Here is a 14628-nt window from a genome sequence, read left to right on the forward strand (position 1 = left end):
TGAAAAATATCAGCTACACAGTCAGGTGTGTGTGTGGAGGATTGCAAGTAAATAGCAGGTAAGTGTTTAGCATAAGTATATCCCTATACAACTTCAGGGATATACTTATGCTGCAATAGTGCTTTTCTGGAAGTAAATCTTACCTAGGCTTTCTGTATCTTAGCTGACGGTCCTACCTTCAAGACTTAGTAGGCACAAGCGACAGAAGAGAAGTTACACAGGGGAAAAAAAACCAGGTATGAGCAGGATGGAGGATTCTGAGAGAGGGTGGCACTGTTCCTGGGATAGAGTCATAGAGAGACAGTCTATGGAGAATCTGCCCGACTGGAGCTGCACCCAGGACAGACCGGTCCATGAACACAGCTCAGAGGAGGAGGAACAGGAAAGAAACACCCTGGCCTGGCCTCATCACCCCTACCAGTGCCTTGCTGGTTGGGAGAGCAAGAAGGCTGATGATGAAGAGAAAGAGCCTGGGCCTGGCAGTTAGCTCTTGGGGACCAGCATGGAGGAAGCCATCTTGCCTAATCCTCCTTGGGTTCTGTCCCCTGATACAGAGGACAGACCCTGCCAGGCTGGGTGTGGACGGTGAGTGTGGACAGGGTCTCAGATGCCACTTATAGCTGTGATCCCTACCCACCCACCTCATGCTTCTGCCCATCAAGAGGCCAGAGTCAAGGCCCATAAATATTACCGGATGCTGGCTGGTGTGGCCAGAGGGTCTCCACACCTCAAGGCATCGCTTGAATCACCCGTAGCTGATCAGGTTCTCTGGTTCCTCTGCCCTAAAGTTTCTTCTGAAAGTCTAGCATCCCCCCCATCCCCCACAGGACCTGCCTTCCTTCACCCAAGCCCTCTGCTCCAGCCGCTGTCACCCCCACTGCACAAGTTCCCAAACCTTTATCAAACAGGTCCCAGCAGGCAGGCCACCCCTTGCCTCTGAGTCTGGGAAAACCTTGTCCTGGGCAGCAGAAAGTAGAGAAGAGGTTAACTGTTCTTAGTTTCCACCCTGCCTCCTAACCCGGGTGTGACTGCAGAACCCCTAGGACCCCTAGCAGCCTCCCTGGGATGCAGCCTTGGTCCAGGCATGACTGCATTGTCCACATGGCCCAGACTCCTCCTGTCTACCCCTGGCTCCTTTCCTCTGCCTTCTGGCTATACCCACTCCCATGAGGAACCCAAGGACTCCATGGAGTAGCGCTAGGAATAGCCTACAGCTTGGAATAATATGATGGTGCCAAGAAACACCTGCCATGATTAGGAAGGTCTGTGAGAAACCTTCTCCCGAAGCCTTCTCCCCTTTCCCTGGTCCTTCCGTGAACCTCCTCTCCGTCTTCCTCACCTTCCCCCATCCCTTCTTCCCCCCACCTGCATCCCCTTCATCCCTCTTGTTGACTTCTCTCCTCCCCTCCTTCCCTCTCTTTGTCCCCACCCCTCCCTCCATTTGCCTCTGCTCTCTGCAGGGCTGGGTAGAGACAACACCCCAGCAGCTGACACTGCTTCTGGCGCCCAGTAGGGCTTGTGACATTTGAGTTATGCTTCGGGGACAAACATAATAATAGCTGCATTCGTTGGGTGTTCGCCTCAAGCAGTCGTCGCCCTGGACATCCTCACTGGGACCATAGGCAGTCAGGGGCAGGGCTAGAGGCTCAAAGGAAGTCACTGCTTCCACCCAGAGGCCTCCAAGGCCCTTGAAACCAGCTGGAATGTGCTTCTGAGAACAGCCTTTGCCTGAGCCTGACAGATACCTGGGTCAGAAACCAGGCCACTGGACGCAGCGGCCGAGAGATGATCCAGGCAGGGCGTGTGGCACAACAGACAGCTGATCCTGCTGGGGCGGGAGTGGCACTAAATATAGGGTCAGGGGCCCAAGCAGGACATAGAACAAGCAGCCAGCTGGCCAGCCAGGAAGGTCTCAGAACAGGCCCTGCACCAAGTCAGAGTCAGCTCTGGTCCCTGGAGCCTGTTTGACAGTTCTCTTGTAGATCAGGACAGCCATCCTCTTAAATATGCCCCAGGTGTCAGCGGGCCAGGACCTGTATGCCCAGTCACACGCTCTGCAGGCCAGGCCAGGAACTATGACAGTGCAGTTTGGAGGGGAGGTTGGGGGCTTCTGTGCCAGTCAGGAAAAGTGCAAGCAAGGGAAAGGAGGGCAGGAGGGTGGGCGGAGAGAAAAAGAAAGACACCTGCAGTGCTCAGACCCCACCTTTAGCTGCTTGAGCTGGGGACAGTCAGGGAGGCAGAGCCTCTGTAGCGGGAGCATAAACTGTAAAGAACACATGTCACCTCTGCCCCAGGGACAGAGGAAGCAATACAAGTTCTCTTTCCAGCCACTGGTTCCTGAACTTTAACTGGGTCGTGTATGAGGCCACACGTGCACAAGCAGGCAAGAACATCTGGATGGAGAGAGCACACGGCACATACAAGGCCAACTGAGATGCCCGGCGATTGGCCGTTGTGGAAGGAGGAGCATCATCTGTGGTCCCAGCGTTCAAAAGTGATATTCTAAAAACAGTTACTCTGGACTTCTAGTTTCCATTTTCCAAATCGTTACAGAGCCCTGATCCGAACGCCAACTGGTTTACACTTGAATGTTGAGTGTTGTGAGCATGGGCACAGCGACAGGCAGCCGCTGAGCTGTTCTCTGAGGCCCTGAGTTCAGGAACGATTCTGGCTTTGTTCTGAGGTGCTGGGGATTGAGTATGGCGGGCAAGCACTCTTCTACCCGGTCACATGTTTAGTCCTGAAAGATATAACCCTGGCTGGCTTTAAACTCATCATCCTCCTGCCTCCGTCTCTGTAGCATTTGCCTACACGCATGTAATTCATCACCATGGCCTGCATAGTTTACACTCTGGACAGCAGCATGTGGACTTCCTCTCAACCCTCAGGACTCCTGATAGGAGAAGGTCTGAAGAGAGTCACACAGAACTTTCCTGAAAAGCTAACCCTGGCACCAGGCTAGGCCCAGGTACTTTCCGATGCATGTCAGGTGCCTCACATGCTATGCTGCTGTAAGTTTGTACATCCCATGTTGGCATGCAGGAGACCACCCATGCACACCCCTCCCCCAACACGGACCAGGAGAGAGATGCAGAATAATAATTTTAGGGGAAAACTAAGGAACTTGGTCCGAGGCTTTCTATTTTGAAGCCCATCCCCTCATCCCATCTCCTGGAGACTACAGCTCTGGCGATCTTCATCTAAAGAATGACGTGCGCTTGAGGCACGTCAGCCAGGCATGCTTAGCACTGGTGGGTGTGGGTCTAATGGGGTCTGAGCCGGGCAAGGCTGAGACCTACTTGAGTCCCTTCCTGTTCTGAGGACCCCCCACCTTTGTGATGATCAACGCTGGCTTGCTGGTTGGTCCTTCCATGTTGCGCTCACACCCTTGTGACCTTCAGAGCTGGTTTACGAGCCTTTCCACAGACAACCCAGTTATATAACAGTCACAGGACTTGGGAAATGCAAGCAGCCAACTCTGCCTTGAGCAGAGGCCCCTCTCCCCCTTGGGTTCCTCCCAGAGCACACCAAGGGCACTGTGCAGGAGGTGGGACACAATGAGGGTCTTTGGGAGCATCCTTGTCTTTGGTCACTGAAGGCGTATCTGTGCCCCCCCCCATTGTGACAACCAAGATGGCCTCAGGAATGTCAAGTGTCCTCTTACAGAAAAGTGTCCTCAGTCTCTAACACTGGCCATGCCTTCTATCTTTGTGAGGAAACATGCGCTACTGAGAGCCTTTAGGTTTATAAGTCTTCATTCTGAGGGGAAAACATGTACATATATACATTATACACATATATAATTATATACATCATAATAAACAATATGTGTATTTAATATGCATACATTCCATATATGTAAATATAACTATATATGTGAAAATACATATAGGATGCTTGTAGCATTATAATATATATGCAAAATTTAAACCTTGCAATCTTTCCATAAGCTGTAGGTGCTATCATTTTCTTCCTTTTTTGTAGATCAGGAAACCAAGGCTCAGAGAGGGCAAATGAGTTGTTTGAGGTCACACAGCAAGCAAGAACTACTGTATCTGGCAGATAACTGTGGGGCTGTGGCTCTGAGACACCGTGCTTCACAGGGACACCAACAACCTTAGGACTGACTGTGTGGGACACAATGCAAAAGAACATTGACACTCAGGTTTCTTGTACTTAAAAGCGGCTGTTTGTGAGCCTAGGGCCTACTATTATCCATCCCAACCTGGACACCACCAAGTGTTTCCAGCTCAGAAGGGAGGGCACCTCCGGTCTCCCAGATGTGGAAGTCTAACCTATCTCTTGACCTTGCTGTGTAGTAAGGGCCCTGCCCATCTGCTCAACTCAGGTCCTGGAGGCTGCAGCTGGATGATCTAAGAATTAGGGAGCATTCTGCAGAGGGCCTGAGGTTCCTACCAGGATTGAGCATTCCTCTGATTTACAGTTTCCCTTCCTCTGAACAAGGGTGTGGTTCCTTGTGAAATGGAGGCTACAACCCTGGGGCTCACCGTGGTTGGGTCTGGAAGGTCCTCAGAGAACCTCCCTGGATTCCTCTCCTGTGTCTTCAAGATGTCAACATCTCCCTCAAAGTACCAGAGGAGGTTCAAAATGGAAGCATTTCGCCCCATCCCTTTGTGTGTGCAAAGAAAAGGATACAGCCCACTTTTGGGACGTCAAAATCCCTGGCCCTTCCTTATGTCCTAAGCCCAGGATGACCCAGCATCCACAGCCCAGCAAGCCCAGGGCCTTTCCCAGAAGGCCATGTCTGTCTGGCACTCTACGGTGGGTGGATGCTGTATCTCTGGCCCCTCAGGCTCCCTGGGGAGCAAGACTGAGGGTGAAAGCTGAAACCCACAGCAGCTGCCCTATGGCTGACTGTCCCTGCAGAAGGCCAAGTGGGTGACAGCTGCACGCCCAGACCTCGGTTCCCTGCAAGCAAGGCTCCATGATGGCTGGCTAGATCTCCGTCTTCCTGCCCTCTCCCTCTGAGTTATGCAGGAGGTCCAGAGGATGCTCGCATATAGCCAATCAGAAACATGAGGAGTTGCTGTGTGCAGCAGGATGAGTAGGGTCCCACACAGCCTAGCTAGTCCCAGGGGAAGGAGCTGGGTCTGCACATTCTGATCCTGCCTGGGGCCCTCCCTCCAGCTGGCAAGCAATGGAAGGCTCCCAGCTCTGCTCCGAACGTATTTATATTTGTGGGAAACCTGTTCCCAGCAGCTAACTCAGGCCTGTGGGCTGTACTGGGTTTAATTTAGTCCCTGAGTTCCCCAGGGTGGTTCAGGCATCATGAGCTCAACCTCACAGGGGGCCAAGTGTCTTGGCCAACTGAAAGGACCAGCAGCCCCTGAAAGAACTCAGTCCCAGGCTCCCTGGCTGCCCTGGCCCTCGGATCCCTGAGCAGCAGGAGGGGACTTCTCTTCTGCAGGTGGGTGTGGGAGGAAGAAATGTTCTCAGACCATTGCCTGCTCAGCTCTTGGGGACAGCTTGAGCTCTGAGATCTGGCTGAATCCCCACAACCTCCATGGGGATCATCTCGCCTTTATTCTCAGAAGACAGAGCTAAGGATGGGTTGGGGTTATCTGCCTCTAGGGCCTATGTTAGAAACTGGGGGTGCAGTGGGCGTCTTCTATCACAGGGTGGTCCTGTCTGTGCAAGGATAATCTAGTACACTCTTGGGCAGCCGAGGGACCCCATAGTGCTACTTTGGCAGCCTGTCAATGGGGAAGGTGAGCTCCCTCCCTGGAGTTTTCCTTGACCTCTGAGGACCTTAGCACCCCCTCCTGCAAGCCCTCTCACGGTGCCCCCTTCTGCCTCCCAGGACAGAACCTTCATCTACTTTTGCCTGACCTCCTTTCTAAACGCTCCTAGAGCCAGCCTTGGACTCTTGTTTGTTTCTCTTCATCTCGGGTTATATGAAACCAAAATAAATTTCTATCGAGGTAGTGAGGGCCCCAGCCAGGACATCGGGCTACAGGGTGCTTAATTTAGCTGTGATGTTCCACTCTCCGGCCGACGTCACCCTGAGCCTTGGCACTGCCCCGGACCAGTTTTCATGGCTTCTGCCTGGCTCTTCCCCGCTTGCTTGCCCCCTCAATCCTTCCTGGAATAGGGGTCTCTGTCAAAACAAGGGGGTGATGGGTTTCAAACATCACCACTCCTTTGGGTCCTGCAGGAGTGATCCCACAGTTCCATAGGGCTCCTGGGGCTTCTAGAAAATTCCTTCCTTCTGATCTTCTACAGGCTGACTCTCCTATGGTTTTTGTGTCTGTCCCCGTTCCACCCTTTCCTGGTCTCTGGAAGATGGTTGCTCAGCTGCTCTTTGACCTTCCTTGATGGTGTTGACTATGGAATGGCCTGAAATCACTAGTCCAGGTCATCAGATGCTCAGTAAGATTAGTCATCGGGGACTTGCAGTTAAAGTGACTACTGAATACCATTAATCCATCAAAAAATGGATAATACTCGGAGGTGGGAAATCCCACATGCTGAACATGGAGTGACTGGAACCAACATTTGGGGTCTAAGTCAGCTGACCTATGGAGCCCTGGGTTGTGGAGATGCAGCAGCACTGCTGAGACGTACTTCTTCCTACTAGACAATAGCTCAAGATACTCCGCATCTTCCGCATTGAGTCAGGTATCCAAAGCCCAGGTCCCTCCCTATGTCACAGGAGTCTCTACTGCACACACTGGCATCTGAGCCCATGGCCACGGTCTTCAGCATGCAGATTGTTATGCAGCCTTTCTTTGCTGTTGGACTCAGAGACATCACAGCACCTCTCTGGGCCTCAGTTGGAAAACAAGGGGTCTGGAAAGAATATCCCAGGGTCCTTCTAGATGGAGAAGTCATAACACTCCCTAAGAACAGGGAGCTGCTGGTCTGTCACAAACTGTGATCGGATTGAGGACCGCATCCTAGCAGCAACGGGAAGAGAGAATGAAGTTGAGTCCTGGTTTTTGTTTGCTTACCTTCTGGAGACAGTGCCTTTACCTGCCGAGCCATCTTGATGGCTCAACGTAATTGTGCGTACCTATGAAGCTATCAAAACCAAGGAAGGAAAATCTCTCAAGCTTGAGGCTGACTTTTAAGAAGATATTTGAGGTTGGTCCTGCATATTGGCAGCCCCAGGCCCCAGAGACATGAAACTATGACCTCATTCCATTCTGTGATTTGTTTGCTTTAGAGAGTCTCACTTGGTAGCCCTGGCAGTCCTATAACTTGCTATGTAGACCAGGCTAGCCTTGAATTTATAAAGATCCACATGCTTCTGCCTCTGCCTCTAGAGTGCTAGGATTAAAGGTGTGTGGAACCACCTGGCCCACCTCATTGTTTTGAGGGTCAGGAGTGTGTAGGGTCAGGCTGGATGATTTATCTCTGCCATTGTCTGGGGCACCTGTTGGGGATGGAGGAGGGCCCACTTCTAAACAGTGCCTTGCTCAGGGTTTGCAACCATCAGCCTCCCTGCCATCTTCCTTCTCCCTCAGTGTCTCTTTTACCTGAGACCCTGGTTGTGGTATGCAAGGACTTTCTCCCGACATGCAACCACAAATGGTCCGCTGCCTCCCCCTGCCTTCTAATCCCAAGTACATGGCTAAGAACACCGACATCCAAAGGAGAAGAGGGGACAGACTCTCTTAGATCACCTAGTCCAGAAATGGAGATACTCTTTCCCGGACCAGGGGTGGTAGCTCGCTTCTGTGACTGAGCCTTTCTGGGACTGCAGGATGCTCTGCTCCTTGGTCCATTGCCTTATGCTCTGACCTGTGTTCCTTGGCTCCACCCCAGAGCATCTAATTCTGGACAGCTGGCGTCTCCAAACGTTAGCCTTGGCCACCTGCTGCATGCCCGACACCGACCCTTGGATTTTCTCAAGGGTATTATGCAAGGGTCTTTATGCACCGCCCTCTTCCTGCCTCTCCTTTAGGGCTCCCCTTCTTTCTCCCTCGCTGTTTATTCTCTTTCTCACTTCTGCGTCTCTTTGTGCGCCCTCCCCGTCTTGTCTTTCTGCATTTCCCTCCTCTCTAGCTCCCGCCTGAGTAGTTCTAGAAACATACCCATATATGGGCTCCATGTCAAGGATCACAGATGATGACATCACGTGAGGGCCGAAGCCTGGGATGCTCTCCGAAGCAGGAGCCTGTCTCTCGTGCCCCGGGAGGAGTGGAGGGCGGGATCGCGGCTTCCTTAGTGCGATCTTCAGAAGGGAAATCTGAGAGTCATAACGTCTTATAGCTTGGCTTGACATCCGTGGTCATGCGGTGGGCCCGAAATAAACTCCCTGCTTCAAAGGAGAGTGTTTCAGAGCTGCCTGGCACAACAGCCAGAAGCTCAGGGCCAGCACAGGAGGCAAACCCAGAGAGCATGTTCTGAATTCAGACAGCCCAGAAAACTCTTTGTTGCCCAGACCTGTGCCCCTGCCGCAGAGTTTTGCAGGTAATGCTTGCTTTTGACTTGGTCATGGAGACTTGGAAAAGAATTGCTGGGCGGGCTGGGACCTGCAGCTTCAGGACCCACTGAGACCTGTAGCCAAACTGTGCCCATGTCTTTCTCTGTCTCTGTCTCTCTGTCTGTCTGTCTCTGTCTCTGTCTCTGTCTCTGTCTCTCTCTCTCTCTCTTCCTTCTCCTCAGCTCTGCATACTGGAGACTTCGGGTCTGGCAGGAAGCAGGGAACCAGCACCCTGCATGCATGGTAGTTATTCTTCCAGAGGACTCTGACTTAGCATGCCAGTCTGTGGTGTGTTTCAAAACATGGAAATGTGAAAAGAGTGAGCACTGATGTTATTGTTGGATGCCTAGGGTCTCCGGTGTTGTCTGCGTCAGACAGGTGACTTTTGGAAATGCTTCCAGACTGAGCCAATGATGGGTGTTTTCCTGCAAGAGTACTCAGTGTCTTTTATACGAAGAGGGCTATGCATGGATTGCGTGGCTGATGACGACCTGGGTGCCATGGGCTTTGTACGCCATTTCTGGAGGCTTAGGAGAGGGTGTGGAATGAGAAATGTTACCTAGATGGGAGTAAAGAAAAATTATGGGATGCAGAGACACAAAAACTATCTCATATATACATACATGTGCATGCACACGTGCCCTATTTAATTAAGGAGGCAATGGTCTTGGAAAGGACAGCTGGGATGTCCTCATGGTGAACAAGGGGTCTCTGGGTGGCGGGACAGCTGGGACAAAGGGAGATCTGAATTGGGAAAGACGGGGCTGCTAAGGGGAAGACTCCCTGAGGTGGGAGGGAGAAAGGAAGCCGTCCGTGGAGGCTGGAGGAAGGAGTGTTCTCTCCAGGACCAGGGCAAGATGAAACATACTTACAAAGTGGGTGATCAGAGGGGAAACAGGTAGGGATTTATCTCTGGTGATATCTTGCGTGGTCAGGGAGGTGGACTGACACGAACAGGCCAGTGACATGAAGGGATAGCAGGGATGTCACCAAACCCTGCTTAGAGCAGGGAAACTCTCCTTCTGCAAGGAGTCCATGTGAGGCAAGGTCTGAGGGAATTCAGAGGGGCTCGGGCAGGCTGCCAGACCAGCCCCCAGCCACAGCCCGACCTTAGCCACCAGTGGCTGTTAGCTCATTCTTGTTCAAAACACGGATGTGTGCTTACCAGAAGGAACCGGCTCATATTTCTGGTCCCTCCTGGCACAAGGAGGCACACCTGGTATGTCCTGACCACCAATGTTTTAGTAGTCCTGAGGCAGAGATTTCAGTGGAGGATCATCGTCTTTCTCCTCTGTGTGGGAGTCTGAAATGGTTTTATAATGAAGAGCAATTCAGTTCATGTTAGCCGGTATCCATCAAAGACTCAAATACGGGTAACTTATTTCCCTGATCCCTCTCAAGACTACAATGAGGATGAGGTAAATGTTGACTTCTTTTTCAAGATATGGAAACTGAGGTTGTGAGGGGTTAAGGGTCTTGTCTGAGGCCGGGCAGCAATGAGTTGCTGAAGTTAGAAATCAGAGCTAAGCTTCTGGACCACAAGGGCTCGCGTTCACAGCCGCTGCCTTCAGGCTGACACTAGTGGTCAGTATCTCTGTGAACCCAGCAGGACCTCTCTCTGATACCCCCATGGTATCATTAGGTACCACAGGCTAGATCTAAGAAGCCCCCTGCAGGGGACACAGACTGTCCCCAGCCTGTCCAGAGTCCTCCGTCTTCTGAGCTGCAGAGTCCTTGGCTGCCTGAAGGGGGAGGAGTGTCCAGCCGTGCCCACACATCACTGTCACCTCAGGCTGCTGGCAGATGGCAGAGCTCGGCATTCTAGAGACTAGGCAGAAACTGGGTCAGGGCCCTGGAATCCTGTGTCTAGCCCTGTGGATGGAGCCATACTGATGTGTCTGGATTCAGTGCCTGGAACACTGCCAGTCCCTGCAGGGCCGGTAGGCAGGGAAGAGGCCCTCACTCTGAGACAAAGGTGACCGGTCCCAGAGAGGCAACAGTAGAGGGGCTGGGGGGAGAAGAGGAAAGCAGGCTTTCTGGAGTCCTCTTAGCCACTGCTCACAGGCAACACCTCAGGCGGCCGTTAGCTCTGTGAGGGACTGTCTTCTTAGAACACAGTATTTGCCACAAAACCCAGAAAAGTATTTCTTTTTCTTCCTGCTTTCCTTCCCCCTCCCCCCACGACCCCTCTCTTACCTTCTTCCTTACTGTCTTTATGAGGTGACTTTTCCCAATGTATTCCAGACCTAGGATTCCAGATGATGAGAGAGAGAGCGGGGGGGGGGGGGTGTCCCAGCTTTGGACAGAGAAGGAAGGGTGGTCCAGTCCAGAGGGAGCCTCAGTTTTTCCTTTCTGTATAATAATTTTCTGATGTGGTGGTGGAGTGTGGGCAAAGTTAACGTTGGGCAGGATCAACTCCCATTGTGACCTCTCTGTGCCTCAGTTTCTCCTCCATACAAACCAAGAAGAGTCCTATGTGGCGGTGTTGACTGTATTCTCTAACCCTGAGCAGATCATATCACCCCTCCCCCCCCCACACAGACACAACCACTGAGCAAGCCTGAGAAAGCCCAGAGCGTTGACACCCAGAGTCACGAGCTGGGCTGAGACCAGTATCAGGGCTCTGAGACTAGCAGCTGAGTCTGTTGTGCTTAGAAGCTGTGAGGCCTGGTCCACGTGCTTTTCCTGGAGAGACACCAACAACTGTCCACTCGCTCCAGATAAGCCTCTGACAACAGTCCAAAGCACAAGCACGCTTGTAATGTTCAAGTCTCAGAGCAGGAGGGCCAGGCAAGGAGAGCAGATCTCTACGTCTCCCATGAGCTGCTCCTGGAGACAGACGGTGGTTGGCAGACCAGACCACTGCAAAGAATAAAGGGCTGGGGGAGGTAACCACTGAGTAACCCTACTTCCAACTCAGTCCCAGGCTAGCCCAAGCAGCTTGTTTTTAAGATCACCTGAGGTTAAGGGTCTTGGGACATTCGGGAGACCCTGAAACTTTCACAGCAAATTAATGGGCACTACATATGTGTGAATGTTAACATACACAGCTGTTGTTTGGCATTGCTGGGATGGGTTCCTGAAACCCGGAGATAGCTAAGTCTAAGATGCTTGGCTGCACACCTGCCTGTGTGCTCATTGAAACCATCCCTGGATTATCCAAGGCTCCCTACAAAGGAGGTCGTTACACTATATTGTTCAGGGAATAATGACAGGAATAATGTCTATACATGTTCAAGTAATAATGTCTACACGTGTTCATGATGACTTGAACATTTTTCCTGAATATTTTTGAACTTCAGTTAGTTGAAGTCAAAGATGCAGAACTCACAGATTCTGAGCTGGCTGTACATGTATACATATATGTATATAACATGGTATATATTACATGATTTATTATATGACCAAACTACAAATACATTTGTAAGCATGGATTTATTATGCATGCACATATAATATATACTTAGAGACAATCTTTTAAAAGAACAAAGTCTTCATTTTCTTTTTTCTTTTCTTTTCTTGTTTTTTTTTTTTTTTTTTTTTTTTTTTTTTTTTTTTTTTGCATTTGGTTTTTTTGAGACAGGGTTTCTCTGTATAGCCCTGGCTGTCCTGTAACTCGCTCTGTAGATCAGGCTGACCTTGAACTCAGAAATCCGCCTGCCTCTGACTCCCTGAGTGCTGGGATTACAGGTGTGCACCACCACTGCCCTGCTAAGTCTTCATTTTTGATCCCAGCCTCCCCTGAAACCTTAAAAGGCAGTGGGGCAGGGGTGATGGGGAGAAGGGAGTGTGCTGGGGAAATAGCCCAGTGAGTAATGTATCTGCTACACAACCATGAGCACTGGCCGTGGGATCCCCAGAACCCACGTAAATCCCAGCAGGTATGGGAGCTGCCTGCCGTCTGCACATATACAAGGCAGAGCCAGGGACCCACGGGCAAGCTAGCCAGCTCTGAGTTCAGTGAGGGACCCTGTTTGAATAAATTAAACTGAGACACCCGATGCCACCCTCAGGTCTACATACATGCACACATACATGTTCACTTCACCTGTACCCCACACGTGTGAACCCACATACACAGGTACACCACACATACACACACACACACACATGCCTCTCTCTCTCTTTCTTGCATACAAATGCAAGAAACAAAAAGAAAAGCTACATGAGCCCAGAGTCTTGTGAGAAGTCTTGTGCTGCCTTCTAGCCCCACTCTTGTCACCTCCTCCCTGGATGTGACTCAGTTTACCCACTGTCATGCAAAAACACAACACCTCTAACGTACACTCCTGATGCGGACCAAACGGCGGCAAACGTGAGTGTGCACACTGGTGGCAAGGGGTCTTCTCTTTGGTTGGCAGTGCAGCTCTGAGGTGACGCCTGGCACAGTCATGGCCTTGCTCAGGAGCCCAGTACAGCAGCCCGCCCTCTACATGCGTGCTCTGCTGCATACATGACCCCCAAACTGAAAACACATACTGTGCCCGCCCTGTGCCCTGCATCATTATCTAACTCAAGAACCCCTGAGGGACCCCACTTCCTGCACAGATGGTCACCTTGTACAGAGTGAAGTTGGGACTGTGAGGAGGGCCAGGCGGGTGCTTCCTCCCGCCCCCTCCGAGGTCTAGAACAACGGGAGGGTGGAGATCTGCAGCAGGCTGGACCAGATCTTGCCATGACACAGTTCTCAGTGGACATAGAGCCAGCTTAGGTGCTGACAACCATCCTTGTCACAGAAAGAGAAGGCTGGCTCGGGATCTCTCCCTCTTTGTCCTGTCTTCGTTTTAAATGGAGGAAAACCAGGAAGAAGGTAAGGCCGTCATACGGCCCCTCTGAAAACTCCCCTCTGATCCTGAATGAACAGGAGCAGGTGGAGGCTCCCTTCAGGGAGCTTCAAGTCATATTCAGATTTTTCCAGGCCCTCGTTGTGTGTCAGATGATGTCTCAACATATGCTATAATATCAGGCATCCTGGGAGCACAACTATGAACCAAGGCTAATAGCATCTACTTCCCAGGCTGCAGTCCCCGATACGTCCAGCAGATGGCAGGGCAAGGCTAGAGCAGGTAGCACGGGGTCCCCAGTCCAGAAACCAGCCAGTCTTCCATGGAATTAAACATTATTATGATTCTCCTGTTTATTCTCCTGTACTTATTGTGTGCCTGACCTTTGGTTAGGTCCTGGGGTTTTGACAGGAATGTGAAACTATTTGATGAATTCTGTAGGCTGCTAAGTCCATTGCAAGCAATCCAGTCGGCAAGCAGTCTTGAGGGTCCCTCGAGAATCTGTGCTCCTCTATGAACACAACACCTTCACACCTGACCCAGGTCCTTGGCCAGGGGCGCTGGGTGCAAGAGGGTAGCTGCTTTCCAGCCACGCCCACTCTGCTGTGTTTCTTCATTCCAGAGCATGGTCTTCACCCACTGTGACCCCCAACGCTCCCCACAATCGCACACAGGAGGCCCCAGGACTAGTAGGAGCCAAAGCTCACCCATCTTTCTGTGCTGTTTCAATCCTCATCACAGCTCTCAGTGACCCCATACTTTCCGTGGTGATCTCACGCACTCCCTGACGCTTACACGTCCTATTTTCCTTTGAGCCATGTGGGGCGGGGGGAGGTTGTCTTGCTTTAGCTTTGAATTTGAACCCCTCAACCTTAATCACGTGACTGCCTCTTGGTGTGTTGGCGGTAGGTCATTTGGATGTCCTCTTGGAGATGTATGTGCTGGGCCTGCCTCCTGGGTACTAGCTAGCCAGAGTCACAAGAACGCCACACAAGCAAAGCGATCCTTAGACCAAGCACTGGTAGCGAAGGTCCACACCCGCAGGTGGGAGACTCTGGAAATGGGAACACGTGGGGAGTTCGGGGTGGGGTTAGGGGTTGACCTCCCACTGGCTGAGGGGGCGTGTCTCATCGACTAGACAGGCATTTCCCTGATGGGTGGAGCTTGCCTACCCTCGGGAGCTTGTTGGGTTTCTTCCTGCAAGGAAGCAGGTCTCGTGGGAAATTCTTAGTTCCCCTGGGCATGCTAGAAGAGATCTCTCATGTGCCTGGTGTATCGTCCCCACTAGCTTCCCCTTGGGAGAGCAAGTCACAAGGACGTAGGCTCACTATCTGAGGGGAAGAAGAAAGATGACTGTCTCTGGGGGAAAGGACATGGATATTTTCCAGAGCCAAA

General features: G+C 51.6%; 1 protein-coding gene across 1 annotated transcript in view; it reads left to right on the plus strand.

Moving 5' to 3' along the window:
• Window positions 1-8153: 8153 nt before the first annotated feature.
• Asb2 (ankyrin repeat and SOCS box containing 2) overlaps window positions 8154-14628 on the plus strand; it is a 34676-nt gene continuing 28201 nt past the window's right edge. The window contains exon 1 of the mRNA XM_052185177.1: window positions 8154-8436. The gene's annotated coding sequence lies outside the window, so the exon portion shown is untranslated. The remainder of the gene's footprint in view (window positions 8437-14628) is intronic.

This window comes from Apodemus sylvaticus, chromosome 6 (assembly GCF_947179515.1).
Source record: "Apodemus sylvaticus chromosome 6, mApoSyl1.1, whole genome shotgun sequence".
Classification (NCBI taxonomy): Eukaryota; Metazoa; Chordata; class Mammalia; order Rodentia; family Muridae; genus Apodemus; species Apodemus sylvaticus.